This window comes from Vicugna pacos, chromosome 35 (genome assembly GCF_048564905.1).
Source record: "Vicugna pacos chromosome 35, VicPac4, whole genome shotgun sequence".
NCBI classification, from domain to species: domain Eukaryota; kingdom Metazoa; phylum Chordata; class Mammalia; order Artiodactyla; family Camelidae; genus Vicugna; species Vicugna pacos.
In genome coordinates, this window is record NC_133021.1 from 24,320,939 (window position 1) to 24,337,873 (window position 16,935).

General features: G+C 40.9%; 1 protein-coding gene and 1 pseudogene across 1 annotated transcript in view; both read right to left on the bottom strand.

The window, feature by feature from the left end:
* Positions 1-16,935, bottom strand: part of KIAA1217 (KIAA1217 ortholog) — a 669,685-nt gene that overhangs the window by 616,020 nt on the left and 36,730 nt on the right. The gene's annotated exons all lie outside the window — the stretch shown is intronic.
* Positions 12,346-13,699, bottom strand: LOC102533679 (beclin-1 pseudogene; annotated as a pseudogene).

A 16,935-nucleotide genomic window follows, 5' to 3' on the forward strand; every position in this document is an offset into this window, starting at 1 on the left:
TCAATCTTTAATGATACCAAAAAGAAATTGTATCGGTACCTCTTCCAATTATGAAGTAAAAATGTTTCTTATGCAGCAATGGATGCTTCTACCTGCCACAAATACATCTTTGGTTAAGACACGTAGTCAGTGACATTTTAAAGAGACAGACAGAAAGCAAGTATTTTCTGTAGTTCAACTTCCTTTCCATTCTACAGGAATGGCAAGACAATTGACAGTTGCTCTCCTTTTTTCCATTTTTCTTGGCTTTATTATTTCCTTTTAGTGAATGTATGAGTGTGCATGCACGGAAGCCTTCATGTGCCCTCCTGTGACCTCACTCCCCTGTTCCTCATCCATATATGACCATGCGTCATTTTTCTTATAAAATAAAATATTTCCTTATTCCAAATATAAGAATCATGTGTTCATTGGGGAATTTTGGGGAAATAGAAGATATGCATAAAGAAAGAAAAAGTACCATAGTCATACCATTCAGGACACATACTATGTATTTTTTCCAGTAATCCTGCCTATACATCTTAAAATAATAATAGGTCTTTAGATTTTATTAATATTCATATTCACCTCAGATAATATCTATAGCCAAGAATGCCCCTTATGGTATAAACAATTGTAACCTGGGAGAAGAGTCTGATGATATTATGAATAAACATATGAAGTAAATGTGTGAATAAACTAATAATTAGGCTCAGGGATAGCGTCATCTGCATCTTCATAGGTGAAACAATTTGTTGAGAGTATTTGGTCTAATTTGATTTAGTTGAATTGCTGACAACATAATCTTCTAAAGGAATAACCCTGGAAACCCAGGAATAACTCAGAGAAACAGAGCGTCATTCTGAGGGTGCCAAGGGAACGTAAGGTTCTGGCTTAATACCAAGTGTTATAGCCATTACCTGGTCAGAAACGACTCTATCTTCTTTGAAAATCTGGGTTGTATAACCTCACTGACCATGGAGCAGAGTGTTCTGGAGATTAGAAAAGAGTTAGTTCATAGATGAAACATTTTAAATATTGGGAATATTTAAAATAGTTCCCCAAAGTTCATCAAGTTAACATTGACTGAATTCCTTAAAGAATCAAGTTATAAACTACACCATCACCAATGTCCTTTGGGGAGGAATCTGAAGACTCAGGCTTACTGGGAGGGAGGCTACACCAAGGAGACACGATGTGGATTCCAGTTCAGAGGAAACCGGGTTATCATCTTCGATGTCTCTCAAGGATCTAGGCACAGATCCAATGTAATTAATTCCTCTACTTAATATTTGATTCTTTTCTGAACATGACCTGCCCTATAATTTTAAAAGAAATCATTAGAGTTCTTTACCCTTCTCAATGAAAGTCATTTTGATTTAATGTTCCTTTCATAACATTTTCTGTTATGTCTGAGGGACAATTATGTTTTATAGTTATACAAGTTATAGAAGTTAACAGGGTTACAACATAAAATGGTTTACATTAAGCATACATAAAATACAGAGAGAAGCCACTGACCAGGAGGGAAAGTCTGTGATGCACATGTCATGCACTACAAATTGGTCATATTGAAGGGTGAAAATGCAGATTTATCCCATTTTAATGCAATACATCTAGATAGTTAATTTAATCATCCTGAAGTTCCGTGTAATGTGAAATACTAGAATGACCTAAAATCTTGAACCCATCATCAACTAAGTTTAAATTCTTAACTTAAATCAAACATTTAGTCTGTTTAGTCAAACTGATCATTAATGGTCATTCATTTGTTTGGAAATGTTGATCAAGTCACACGCGCTACAGTGCATGTGTGGCTTGGCGGTGAGGAAGGAAAAAGGTCTACGTGCAGCTCTGACCTTTCTGCTCCATGTCACCCAGCATCTGCCACGCACCCAGCCCTGGATGTCTTAGAGACCCTCCAATTTAGGGTACCTGCACCAGAACTTGTCTCCCCCCACAAACCCTCTCTGCCTTCCCATCTCCACCAAAGGCTTCGCCATCCTCACAGTTTCCTAGACAACAAAGTAAGTCATCCTAATTTCTCCTGAGTGCTGTTCCTCTAACTCCCCATCTCCCATTCAGTCACTCCCTCCATTAACCTATCAAGCAGCAGAGCTCACTGACTCGATCTCGTAAATGTCCCTCAGATCCAGATCCTCTGCGTCATCCCACCTGCACCTGCACTGCCTCATCCTTTGTGAGCCAACCACCTGCAACAGTGTCTAACCCACTCATTGCCTGAAGGCCAGCCCAGCTCACACCTCACCTTGCCCCCCGAGTTGTCTTTTATAAAACTCATCTCATTGGGTGACTCTTAAAAATGTCTGTTAGCTGTGTGTTGCTACTTGGCATGATAAGTCAAGACCTTCATCCTTCGACTGCAGTCTGTCTCCCCAGCATCACAGGCTGCACGGTGTCCACCCTTTACACTCGTGGGGCCCCGTCAAGAGCAGAAATGGAAGCACCTATATCACATGGATGAAGAAGAAAACTTACAAATAAATCAAGCTCATAAACTGTTAGATGTGCTCAAGTGATCTATCTTCACAAGCATAACTGCTTAAAGGACGTGGAGACCAGGGGTGACTTTAGAATTCTCAGGCTCCTCTGAGTCTCACATGGGAAACAGCAGCAGAGGAAGACTGTGAGCCCCCAGCCTGCACCCCATCCCCCTTTTTCTTCCACTCCTTGGTTCCCTCTGGGACCAGTGCGGCGGGCAGGATGTGGACAGCCCTGGCGGATGTCAGAGTGCAACTACACCCTCAGCAAAAAGCCACCCGCTGGGCCAAGCTTAGGCTTAGAGATGGTTATAGCCACCCTGCTTTCCCACCCTCAAGGGAACGGCCAGGGGAGGAGGTCTGCACGGACCTCAGAAGTGAACTTGGGGGTCATCTGAGCAGGCATGCCGAGGTCCCCCATACCTGGTGCACAGGGGGCTTGGGCTCCAGGTTGGCAGGTCCCCCAGCCCTTACAGACCTCTTGCCAGAGTGACATCCCCTAAAGAGCAGGAGCCAGGACAAGGTGCCAGTCACCCAAGTTTAAGGACAGCACACCCAATACACCTGGAAACAGAGATGCCTCTGGGTTTCTGGAAATCATCTTTTCCCAGGGAAAGTTAGACACATCTTTGTAGTTCCTCTGTATTCCTGACACTCACCTTCCCTAGTGGACCCCGGGACTTTGATTGTTCCCCCCTCAGCTTTGAATCTCCCGAGTCTACAGCAATGCCTGGTACATAATACCCTTGATAACAGTTTGATGAATGAGGAAATGAATTTACAAATCAATCAATTATGTCCATATCTCCAGCCCATGTCTGTTTTCCTTTTCACCTTCCACTCTCTTTATTACATTTCTAAACCCATCAAGGGTTCCAGGAAGGAAAAACTAAAACTCTACTTCATTGATGGAAACGAAACAAGTTCTTTACACAAGGACACAGAGAGAAGGGAAACTAGAAACAATAAATCAGGGCTTGTTTCCAAAAAATCGGCCTCTGCACCCCGAGAAGTGGATTCAAACTTGGAGTCCGAGTTTTGGGAGCAGAGAAAAGAGAGACTTTATTGCTTCACCTGGCAAAGGAAGTCACTGCAGGCTCGTGTCTTTAAGACTGTGAGCCCTTCTTGGGGTTGGGGTCCTGCGATTTTGTACAAAAACTAGATGGAACAGAAAAGGTTATAACAATTGGGCATTTAACAGGGTGCTCCATTCCTCTTAACCTCCATGAATCTTCAGGAGGAACTCCGGAGGGTCCGCCCATTCTTCTGAGATTGTTAGCCTCTTATCTCCTTCCTGAACCACAGCCACTGGGTTATTCTCAGTGAAGAATGAATGAACAAACAGTTTCACATCAGGGAAGTCAGTTCATTAGTTTGTTTCATACTCCTTCAGGCTCTACATGCAGAAGTGTGAAGAAATCACATGGATGTGTCTCCTTGGTTGTGTCTAAAGGAAGTTAGAGGGCAGAAAGTTTGGTATCCCTGCTTGTATGCCAGGGCATACAAATTCTTGAAGAAGTATGTTGTCACAAAACATAACTCTTAATTATCCGAAAGGATTAATTCTAGAATGGGGCAGGGTGAAAAGACTGCTTTCATTCTCCTTTCCATTTTCTCTGCAAAATCCCTAATAGTTTGTAGAGTGTTCATTCTAAATTACCAACAAGATATAATGGGTTACAGCGGGGTGTGGCCTTGCCTCCAGGGTAATGTGTTTCTGCATAAAAAGGGAGTGACCTCCCGCCTACCTCGGAGGGTTAGTGTAAGGACTGAAAGGGTCCTTAAATCCAAGTGCTCTAAAACAAACCCCAGCGCGCACATGCATTAACTAATCCTCTTTTCCATCTATTTTTCTTCCTCTCTACTTGTCCTCTTCTATCTCCTGATCTTCATTACTACTGACCTTCCATTTCAATGGTATTGATATTCATGCATATTTTCAACACTGTCACCAATACTGCCACTTGATAAGTGCCTGTTTAGCACTGATCTAGAATAGAAAAAATAAAAAGATTTTAAATCAGCATGTCCATGGACATTAAGATGACAGCGCATCAGTCATTCATCATCAGAGATTCTAATGCATGTAAAGAATTTTATGACGCATGTTGCATCTACCGAGGATGGTGGATAGTTCTGGTAGCAGTTAGGGTGGTGCCTCTCACTGTCAGTGGCATAAATACTGTACCAATTGCTTTGTCCGTCAGCTTTGAAATCACATAATTCAGATTATCTTAGAATTGAGTGTATTTTCTTTTTTCAACATTTACACATCAAATGAGATTCTGCTAATATTTACTAACATTTAAGTCACACTTTTGAAATTCACATAGTTTAAAATTCATAAAAATCTGACAGGGTTGTGTATTTTTAGACGCTTTCTTAAATGTTCAACACGGGCTGTACCGCCAAATTTTACAAGGCAGAAGTGAAAAAAGACAAATGGCAAAGGAAAGGGGAGGGTGTGAAGGAAGCGAGGAAACAGTTGTGACACAGATGGGCTGGCCGTGGACCACAGCTGTGTGTTCTTCCCCCTGGGCACACAGCTGGACCCCAGTCTCAGCTTTCTTGCATGTGACCAAATTCTGCCCAAGGAAATGTGAGTCAGAGTGGTGTGTGCCACTTCCAAGCATGGTCTTTAAACACAGTCAGTCCTTCATGCCTTCCCCCCTTTCGTGGTAACAAGGAAGCCTTGTACCGACAATGGCAAAGCCACAAGATGAGAGAAAGCTGAGTCATCAAATCCAAATCATGGTCTGGAAGGATGCCACCCACTAATCAAGAACACTTATGATGTAACCAAGAAATAAACTTCCATTGTGTTCAGCCCTTAAGATTTTCAGGTTTATCTGTTCAGCGACCAGGGTTACCAGTTCCAATAGAAATACCATAAAATATCATCAAGAAGCACCAGTACCTTGATTCACAGGCTTGGACTGGAGTAACAGGTTTTGGGGGATTTGGCAGCAAAAATATACACTTTTTCACTTCTATCTTACTCATGCTAATATTAAAAGCTTGCCTGCATTTTCTAAATCAAAATCTACGGTGCAAGGAAGTCATTCAAAAGCATGCTGCATGAAGAGGGAAAAAGTGGGTTCTAATATTCACTGCAAAAACTCTACTCATTGGGTAACTTGAGTTAGGAGAGAGCTTTACTCACCCCCCAACTATGTAGGAAACAAAGCCATGTTTTTGGGAACCATCTCTGCAGTAGCTCTAACTATGGTGTAAGAAATATCATAACCAAACCTGGTGGCATCATTTCAGTGATAGTTCTGCTCTTACAAGGGACGCTTCTTTAGAACTTTCAAGCACCTGAGGGCTTCTATCAAGATGATGAAAGGAGAGATGGGTTGATCACAGAAAGAGTGCTGGGTTGAAAACACGCTACGTTATGATATCACAGTTAGGGGGGTGCCTCAGACTTGACCAGAAGTACTTTCAACGTGCAGCACTACTATTGCCAATCATACAAAGATGATTTGTATTCTCTAACCAATTCATTCCTTAGTCCTCTCAGGTTTCCCACTCCATTCCATGATATTGGAAAAACTGATGGGCTCTTGAGAGCCACAGGAGATATGCATCGGTTAATCTGTGCACAGAGGCTAATCCTGTGTCCTATTTACTGTGGGGACATTGGGAAGATCTATAAATCATGAAGATTCAAGAGGACCCAGGTTGATGCAGGGGTGAATAAGAGGAAAATTAATATCACCCTTAAAAAAGAAAATTGGAACTAACTTTTTAGATTGAGACTACAGTATAAATTTCTTCACAGGGTCTTTTCCATCCTGGAAGGCCAATGGAGCAACATTTTGATACTGCTTTTGAAGTGATGTGTCACAAACTCCTGGGTTTTCCTCCCCCTTCTATCAGCACAACTGAACACACAGAACTTCACCAGTGAGTAGTTGGTGAAAATTGAGCTTAGGTCAAAAGGATCTTTTAACCAATCAACTAAATGCAACTAAATGCAACTCAACTGAAGCCTAAGCAGAGATGGCAAGAATCAAAACTCATCCATGTGTAACCACTTGAGGAATGGGATCTGCACATTTTAGTACAGCCTCTGGCACAGAAGACAAGAAAACCACCACACTAGGCGGGGGTGGGCTTGGAGCACAGTGAGAAAGGTGGGAACAAGCCCTCCCACACATCATCAGCAAGAGTAGAGACCCCACACCAAATTCCCAGGTATGATATTAGAATGGTTCTCCCCGGCCTCCCAAGGGTTCTAATCTCAGATTCAAAATTATCTTCACTGACTTGCCATTGTACGTGGGGCAGGATAAGGGAAGAAAAGAAGCATTGATTGATTACCAGTTAATTAGATCTGATTACCCATGTTGGTCGCTGGAAATATAAATGCCTATAATTAATTTTGAGTTTAAAGGGAGCCAGTTCCTGTGGCAGGCACTGATTGCATGTGTCGAAGCCAAATGTGCTACGGTGTTCTGAAGAGAGCTGCTCATCCTCTAAGGTCATTACAGCAAAGCCTACGAGAGGTGGGCTGAAAGAATGATGTAGTAGCAGCCGACCTCACTTCTTTGACAAAAACACATTCGCCACCTCACCTCCCTCTCCGTGACATGAAGACCTCACAAGACTTGAAATTCTGTGGGAATGAGGGTTGCACATGGTCCAGCTGAGGACCCCACAGCCCCAGCAGCACAGACGTCACAGTGTAGGGATCGATGCTTATACTGTTTTCATGGTGGCTGCACCAAACCACATCCCCGCCAACATAAAACTAACACAACATTGTCAATCAACTATACTTCAATACAAAAACATTTTTTTAATGCTCATTTACCTGCCTGGCCTGCTTCTGGAAGGCTGTCTGCTGTAATCTGTGAAGCTCTGGAAGATCCAGGCAAGCCTGCACCACCCTTAGCTCCAAGCACCCCCACAAGGCACATTCAGCCCAGGATCCTTGAATTAACCCATCCCTGCGCTGACTAAATGGTAAAGAGCCACGTCCAGTTATTTTCTCAGCTCCTCATCTCTTGTGACACTGATCACAGTGAAGCTCAACTGTTACATTTAAAAGTCAAAACTAACCCCCTACAACCTTAAAATGGTAACTTATACTTTTCTGGTAAAGAGTTCACAAATGTACCTTTTTCCTGAACAGCAGAATGGATGGTTAAGTATCCTTCAGTAGACAGGAGGCCTTCAATAAAACCCACCAGCAGATTCAACAAATATTTGCTGAACATGTAATATGCCCATAACAGAAACCACGCTAAGTGCTCAGAACACAGTGATGAGCAAAACCAGACATGATCCTGGCCCTCATGTGGCTTTCAGTCTAAGAGGACAGATAAGCATTAAGCAAATAAGCGTGAAGAAATTTAAGGAGCTGTTCAACAATGATAAGTGCTCTGAAATTCATAATAGACTTAGAAGGAAAAAAAAAAGAAAGAAAAAAGAAGACACTGATAAACTCATCTACAAAACAGAAACAGACCCCAGACATAGTAAACAATCTTATGGTTACCAGGGGAAAGGAGGTGGGAAGGGATAAATTTGGGGAGTTTGAGATTTGCAAATATTAACCACTATATATAAAAATAGATAAAAAAACAAATTTCTTCTGTATAGCACAGGGAACTATATTTGATATCTAATAATGACCTTTAATGAAAAAGAATATGAAAATGAATGGATGTATATGTATGACTGGGAAATTATGCTGTACACCAGAAATCGACACATTGTAATTGACTATATGCCAATTAAAAAAAAAAACTAAAAGCAAAAATCAATATTTGCTACATTCACTCTGTCACACCCCTCGTGACAACGACAAGGCATGAAACCACGCTTGATTTAAGAGTCAGAGAAATTTCTTAAAGAAGGACGCAGTTCCCTTTTAGAATACATGATTTTCAACCTGTCGTCCGACTCAAATCTCCTACACTGAAATCACCAGTAATAAATTTAACTACTATCTACCTTCTTGTTAGCCACATTTTCCTCTGTGAGTCACCTTCAAATTTTCCCTTACTGTGATAATTCAAAAAAACTAAAATTACCGAGTAACCCTGATAAGACTTGGAAATTCGAAAGTATCAAGTATTAGGTAGGATAGCAAACAACTGCCTAATTTATTCTGATGTGTCATGCAGGTTGCTGGGGTAGGAAAAGGGGGCTAAAGAAGAGAAGGAAAAAGGAGAACAAAGGAAAGAGCTGTCTGCCCAGCTGTCCTACGTCGCTTATCATGACTAACACTGCAACTAACAAGAAAGTTCAACCTATGTGCCCAATTACATTGCTAAAAATCAAAATTTAAGATTTAGCGACTGAATCTGGGACTAGATCAGCCTTGAAAGTGGATACTTGTTGAAGTCTCTGACCTTGTGTTTCCTTACCAGTGGGTAACTGTCTCAATAGAAGCTTATGCAGGGTGTGGGCCATATTGACATTTTGATGCACTTTTTTCATCCCCCACCCCATGTTGCTACCTTTTTTTTTTTTTTTTTTTTTTTGCCTTTGCTGTTACTCTTCTCCTTGTTATTGGCGAAGGGTTAGAAAAACATTAGGATGTTAATATAGGTGCACTACGCCTATATTATGCCTGCTAGAATTCAACTCCTGTCCCTCTGTCCATTCCAGATCCTTCTGCTTTGCTTATTCCTAAATGTTTCCATCTCAGTGCGTACTGATGCAACCCTAGAATGCAAACTCTTTATTAACGTCACTTTCAGTCCTATGCAGACAGAGTGGGAACATTAGGGACTCACCAATCAGCAGCGAGGTGGAGAGAGTAAATTTCATCTGCCCTGTGCACATGCTGTGGTGTGCACATCACCATGGCCAATGCTTTTGACTTTACACCCTGGGTGCTAGTGTGGAAGGGAGCTTGACCCATGAAGGAGCAGGCAATGTTCAGCAAGTCACAATGGGATGCTCCTTCCGCTCCTCATCCTCTTGGTTAGACCCACAGATGCCCACCAACCTGTCTGTACCAACTCCTGAAAACATCTATGAAATGGCCTGGGCAGTGAGTTAAAACTTCCCTAAACCTGGAAAGAGTGAAAAAGTCTCAGAATAAAATAAAACTGGCTAGTCCCCTCCATGTATGTAAAATATGAGGCAAATGGGAGAAGTGAGCTAAACAGGGATACAGTATCAATGAAATAATTTCTTCCTCCCTCTACTGCAAGGAACACAGAAGAGTAGTGTCTTCTTCATACACATAATGCAGGTGTGGGGACAGAAGCACCTGAAACTTTTAAAACACACATACAACTTTTTAAGGGTAATTCCACAGGTAGGAAACTGGCCGCTCACAGAAGTGAAGCGCCTTGTTCAAATCCAATAACGGTAACACTAAAGAATCAGTGAATCAGCCCAAGGTCCATCAGACACAGTTATCTTCTGTCTACACCATTACCTAATCATTACGAGTGTCACTATTGTTTCTGTTACTGCCTTCTGCACAATAAAGCTACCTATCCTGAAATCAGGCTTCTGAGGAACTGTAACATTCAAAATTAAGCACTAACATATCTCAACAAAATAAAAGCCACATATGAAACACCCACAGCATACAACATACTAATTGGGACAGACAGAAAGCTCTTCTCCAAGATCAAGAACAAGACAAGGATGCCCACTGTCACCGTTTCTTTTCAATATAGCACAGATTTTTTCTTATTGAGTTGTATGAGTTCTTTATTTTGAATAGTAACCCCTTATTGGATATATGGTTTGCAAATATTTTTCCCATTCTGTAGGTTGTCATTTCACTCTGTTGATGGTTTCTTTTGCTGTGCAGAAGTCTTTGTTTGTTTGTTTGTTTGTTTGCTGTAGCCCACTTATTTTTTATTTTATTGCTTGAGCTTTAGATGTAAGTTCCAAAAAATCATTATCAAGACCCATGTCAAGGAGCTTTTTTCCTGTGTTTTCTGGAAGTTTAATGGTTTCAGGTCTCAAATTTAATTCTTTAATTCTTGTTAATTTCTGTGAGCTGAAAAGGTACAAAACTGCAGTTACATATAACTACTAGGGATGTGATGTACAACATGATGACTATAGTGAACACAGCTGTATGATATTATAGGACAGCTGTTAAGAGAGGTGATCCTAACAGTTCTCATCACGGGAAGAAATTTTTTTCTTTTCTTTTTATTGTATCTATATGAAATGATGAATGTTAACTAAACTTATTGTGGTCATAGTTTCACAATATATGTAAATCAAACCATTATGCTTTACACTTTTAAACTTATACAGTGGCATATGTCAATTATTTCTCAAGAAAACAAAGGGGGAAAAGAGTTTTTTAAAAAAAAGTCCTGAAGTTCTAGCCAGAGAAACTAGGCAAGAAAAAGAAATAAAAGTCATCCAAATTAGAAAGGAAGAAGTAAAAATACCTCTGTTCACAGGTGATATGATTTTATATGTAGAAATCCTAAAGATTCCACACAAAAATCTGTTAGAACTTATAAACAAATTCAGTAAATTAGCAGGCTACAAAGTCAACACACAAAAATCAATGGAATTTCTATTCACGAACAATAAACAATCCAAAAGGAAAGTTAATAAAAAAATTTCCATTCACAATAGAATCAAAAAGAATAAAATACTTAGGAACTGACTAAGCAAAAGGAGGTGAAAGACTTGTTCAATGAAAACTACAAAACATTTCTTAAAGAAATTAATGAAAACATAAATAAATGGGAAAACATCCCATGTTCATGGATTGGAAGACTTAATACTGTTAAAATGTCAACACTACCTAAAGCAATCGATAGATTCAGTATAATCCCTATCAAAATATCAATGGTACTTTTTACAGAAATAGTAAAATCCATCCTAAATGTCATATGGAATCCTGAGGGACCCTGAAAAGTCAATAAGAATTCTGAAAGAGAAACATAGCTAGAGTTCTCACAATTCCTGGTTTCAAAATTTACTACAAAACTACAGTACTCAAAACAGTGTGGTATTGGTGTAAAGACAGCCATATAGACCAATAGAATAGACTAGAGAGCCCAGAAATAAACTCTTACCTACACGGTCAAATGATTTTTTAACCAGGGTGCTATGACCATTCAACAGAGTAAGAACAGTCTTTTCAACAAACGATGCTGGGAACACTGGATATTCACATGCAAAAGAATAAAGTCAGATCCTTATCTAACACCAGGGGCAAAACTCAACTTAAAATGGATCCATTATGTAAATTTAAGACCCAAAACTATTTTTTTATCAGACTTCAGTAAATCTTTTATTACAAATAATTAAATCTCTCCGTAATATCTCAAACAGTATCAAACACCGTTTCATATCTCTAACACAGAGCAGAGTAGGCATTCAGTACTAGAACCGAGTGAGAAGTGTTAAATTCCAAGCTTCTGATCACATCACAAGGTGACCAAAGCTTATATGTCATTTTCTCCCTCACGTTATCCAGCTGCATCTCACACATCCCGTTGTCTCAGTGGAGACAAAAGTTTCTATTTCATATGGTAAGTGCAGGAAGTTGAGAGATAAAATCCAGTGAAAACACATCAATCTCAATTCAACTCAGTTCTTTTAAAAAAAGCAAACTTGAATTAGTTGTTTTGAGGGGACAGAAGGAAAGGAAGGCATTGGGTTAATAGTCAAAACTATGACAAAGGCTGGTCACTATACATGGCATGTTGTAGCTCTGGACACTATGTGTCATATGATATTTTAAAATAAAGTGGCTTTTGTGGATTTTTTTCTTTTTTGGTATTGTAAACATGTGCTTTTTTGGTATTGTAAACATGTACTACTTTAATAGTACCCGAATTTAATTTAAAACTTTTTTTTTGGCAAACAAAACCAAAATAAAGCCTTAAGGCAAACAGCCCCCTAAGGAAAAAAGAAAGTCAGTCATTTGTTTTAAAACTGTGAGGACACCCAAACAAGACCCCACTTCAGATTCGTCAGCATGAACTTGAGAGCTTTTGTCCAGTTTCTCAAGAGTTAAACTGGGTTTTGATGGAATAGGAGCCACCACTACCTCCCGTGTCTTCAATCTTGCCTTTCTCCACATCCATCCTGTAAGGAAGACAAAAACGTGTCTTGCCTTTCTCAGCCTCTTCTTTGAACTGCTGCACACAGTCCAGGAAAGCCACCATTGCATGGTCAAACTTGTTGTCCCAGAAAAACTGCAGCCCCCTGGAACAGTATAACAGCAGCTCCTTAGATTTGTCTGTCAGAGATTCCAGGTATGAATGGTTTCCATAGGGAACAAGTCAATATCTCTGAAATTTCAGACCCATCTTATTGGCCAGGGCATGGAGCAGCAACACTGTCTGGCCCCAAGCAGCATTAATCTCATTCCATTCCACAGAAACACTGGGCAGGTGACCCAGTCCGAAGTTATTGATTGTGCCAAATTGTCCACTGTGCCAAATGTGGAAGGTCACATTAAAGACACTGGTTTTCTTCAGCTTGTCCAGCTGCATCTGGGCATAATGCATCTGGTTTTCTACACTCTTCAGCTCATCATCCAGTTCCAGCTGTTGTCGTTTAAATTCACTGTATTCCCTTTGATACTGAGCTTCCTCCTGATCCAATCTCTCAGCCTCAGCCTGGACCTTCTCGAGATTTTCTGCCACTATCTTATGGTTCCTTCTCACATCTTCCAGCTCTTGGATCAGCCTCTCCTCTTCTAATGCCAGCTCATTTAACTCCACCTGGAGCTATTCGCTGTCATCTTCATTCATTTGCTCTAACATCTCCTAACAGCGTTTGTAGTTCTGACACTCATTTTCAGTGACGTTGAGCTGAGTGTCCAGCTGGTCTAAAAGAGTATCTGTGCATTCCTCACACAGTGGGTGATCCATATCTGTCTGGCCTGACATAATGTCAAAAAGGTCCCCAGTGACCTTCAGTCTTCGGCTGAGGTTCTCCATGGTGCCGCCATCAGATGCCTCCCTGATCAGAGTAAAGCTGTTGGCACTTTCTGTAGACATCATCCTGGCTGGGGGGATGAATCTGCGAGAGACACCATCCTGGTGAGTTTCAATACATGGCTCCTTTCCTGAGTTAGCCTCTTCCTCCTGGGTCTCTCCTGGTTTCACCTGGGCTGTGGCAAGTAATGGAGCTGTGAGCTCCTGGATGACACGGTCCAGGATCTTGAAGCTCGTGTCCAGTTTTAGGGGCTGGCTGCAGCGCTGACACACGAAGCTCACCTACACGGTGCTGCTGGTTGTCTTAGACCCCTCCATCCCTGCTCGGGAGCCAAAGCCCGCCACCCTGGTCCGGTCTACCGCAGGGGCATCGTGGCCTCGGGTCTACCCGGGAGCGGGGCCTCCAGAACTGCCATCTCCCAGCCTTCCAAAACTATTTAAACAAACAAACAAACAAAACTCTTAGAAGAAAACACAAAACAAAAATCTTCACAACCCTGGGTTTTTTACATAGGATACCAAAGACACAGGCAACAAAAGAAAAAATTAAAAATTGGACTTCATGAAAATGGAAAAATCTTTATCAACAGAACAAAAAGGCAACCCACAGAATGGGACAAAGTATTTCCAAATTGCATATCTAATAAGAAATTAATATCCAGAATATATAAAGAACTCCTAAAATTCAACAACAAAAACAACAAGCAGCCTAATTAAAAAATGGTCAAAGAATTTGAAAAGACATTTCTCCAAAGAAGATATACATTGGGCATGATTACATAAAAAGATGTTCAAGATTACTAATTACTAGGGAAATGCAAATCAAAACTATAGCAAGATAACACTTGACACTCATTAGGAAGGCTATTATTTAGAAAAAACAAGTTTTGGAATGGATGTGTAGAAATTGGAATCCTTGTGCATTATTAAATAATTCTGTTTAAAATTGTATTACCATATGATTGTGATCCAACAACCCCACTTCTGGATATATACCAAAGAACTGAAAGCAGAGTCTTGAAGAGACATTTGTACACCCATATTCATAGCTGCATTATTCACAGTAGCTAAAATACGGGAGCAACTCAAGTGTCCACTGATGGATGAAAGAATAAACAAAATGTGTATATACATGCAATGGAATTCTATTCAGCCTTAAAAAGAGAAGGATCTTCTGCCATATGCTACAGCATGGATAAACTTTAGGACATTATACTTAGTGGAATGAGCCAGTTTAAAACAAAAAGACAAATATTGTGTGATTCCACTTATATGAGATACTTAGAGCATTTAGAATCTCAGACAGGAAGTAGAGTGGTGGTTGCCAGGCACTGGGGGGAGGAAGGCATGGGGAGTTACTGTTCAATGGTTACAGAGTTTTAGTTTCACAAGATGAAAAACATTATGGAGATGGATGGGGAGGATGGTTGCATAACAATACGAACATACTTAATGCCAGTGAACGGTAACCTTGAAAACCATTAAGATAGCAAATTTTATATTATGTGTATTTTGCCACAATAAAAAAAAATAGAAAAAATGTTCCCCCAAATTAAACACTGATAATCCGAAAACTGATAGCAGTCCTTTCAAAAAGAAACACTAACAGCACCGTATATTTAACCATCAAATGCATCTTAAGCATCCCCAGTATTATTTTTCAAAATATGAATCCACGTCAACTCCTGTTTATTTCCCTATAGCTTTCTATTTTTTTTAACCTTATACTTTAAGGCGGACGTGAGAGTCACATGCTAGACAAAGATATTATGTGTGTGAGAGATTAGAAGGTGAACTGAAGTATCAGCGTGACAATGTACCAGCTCCTCATGGTGAACATCACAAGACACAGATGGTTACTTGAGGTGAACTGGGGCCCCTGTCGCCATCAGCTCACAACCAGTCCACGAGGCTCTTGGAGACACACCGCATGGCCGGACTTCTTGTTCTGACTCCCAACCTTTCAATCTTTGTGCGCTGGTATTGCTAGTCCCACAACAACCTATTAAATCTTCTCCGTCTAGGCTGATGATTTTCTGTTTCTCCTCTGTTTCCTTCCTCATTGGCTGTTGCTTTGTATTCATAACAGTTATAAGTGCTTCACTTCTCGCTCGAGGCCGCTGGGGAGAAAAGATGAACATCCAAGTTCATCTCCAAATTGCACATTCTGCACACTCTCACCAACGGGATCACAGAAGAATTGACTTTCAGTGCTCTCGGGGACTTTAGGATCACTGAAGGTGACAGAGATGAAGAGGCTTGGATGAGATGATATGGCCACTGGGAAAGAATTTCAGAGACTAAACCAGGAGTCTTAATTCCCTGGCTCATGGCAAAAGACCGGTGGTTACGAACAGCCACAGATATTTACATTTTTTTTTCCCCTTTGGGTTCCTAGGATTTCATCAAGATTTTAATTTCTCCTAGTCAGCTCCCAGGATCTAAGCTATCTTCATTTCCAAACTTTTTGTTTCGTTTGCTCTGCAGCTCAGGAAAGAAACTGGGCCACAGCCGGAGGCAGCTGGGCCTAGAAGGATCTGCGTGGAGCTACGGAGGGGGTACAGCTGCAGATCTCCAGATCAAGAGGACCAGTCCCAATGGCTACACAGCCTGTGATTTGCCTGTGTGTTTGTACAATGAGGATGAAATGCAGTTTATATTTAATTATTGTTTTGATAATTTGGTGGTTTTAAATCACTTGGCAATGGTATTTTAAAATTCCCTTTCCTTTGATTTTATCTTTCCTCTTAATGTAGCTATTAAATCCACTGATTGAGGCTCACAAATGGAAAAAATCTGCAAGGCTCACAAACACACAAAAAAACAACATACATTGTAGGAAATGTTACAATGGATGTAACAACTCCTTCTCTCAGAAGATGCCCCAGGATTAAGGAAATGTGAGAGAAAAAAAAAACAAAAGAGGAGCATTTAGAAATTTCACAAGTTGAAAGTCAAAATTAAAAGGCCCCAAAGAGAAGCTGGCAGGGCAGAGTCAGAAGAGGAGGGACACTTTATCCTGGAGACCTGTGGACATCAAGGATGAAGGTGGAAGAGAGGGGTGGGGGACAATATGGAGGCAGCAGCCTCCCCGGGCCTCCATTGTGCCTGGTAAAGGCTGTCATGAGCACAGGATCCAACAAGATCCGCAGAAGTTCATAATGAAAAAAGGAGGGGGAGTCTGTCTGTGAGACCATCTGGGAAAACGCGGGGAAGGTTCCTGGTCAGAACAGGTGAAACTGGGAGTTCTAGTAAGTTTTCAGTCTAAAGAGACCCCTTACAGGGGCGGCAGGAAGGCCACTGTGAATGGTCACCTGGTTTCCTTTTAGAACAGAGAAGATTCATTAAGGGTGGGATTCTTTTCTTTTGGGGGTCCTTCTGGGCAACTTCCCCCATTTCTGTCTCTTTTTTTGACCTGATTGTCCTCAGTACACACACCTTGCCTTAACCCTGTGTTAATCATTTTTTTTTTTTTAGCCAACACCAAGCCCCGCATGGTACCCTGCAGATTGAAGACTAATGACCCGTCCACCCCTCTCTGGGCTCTCACAGCT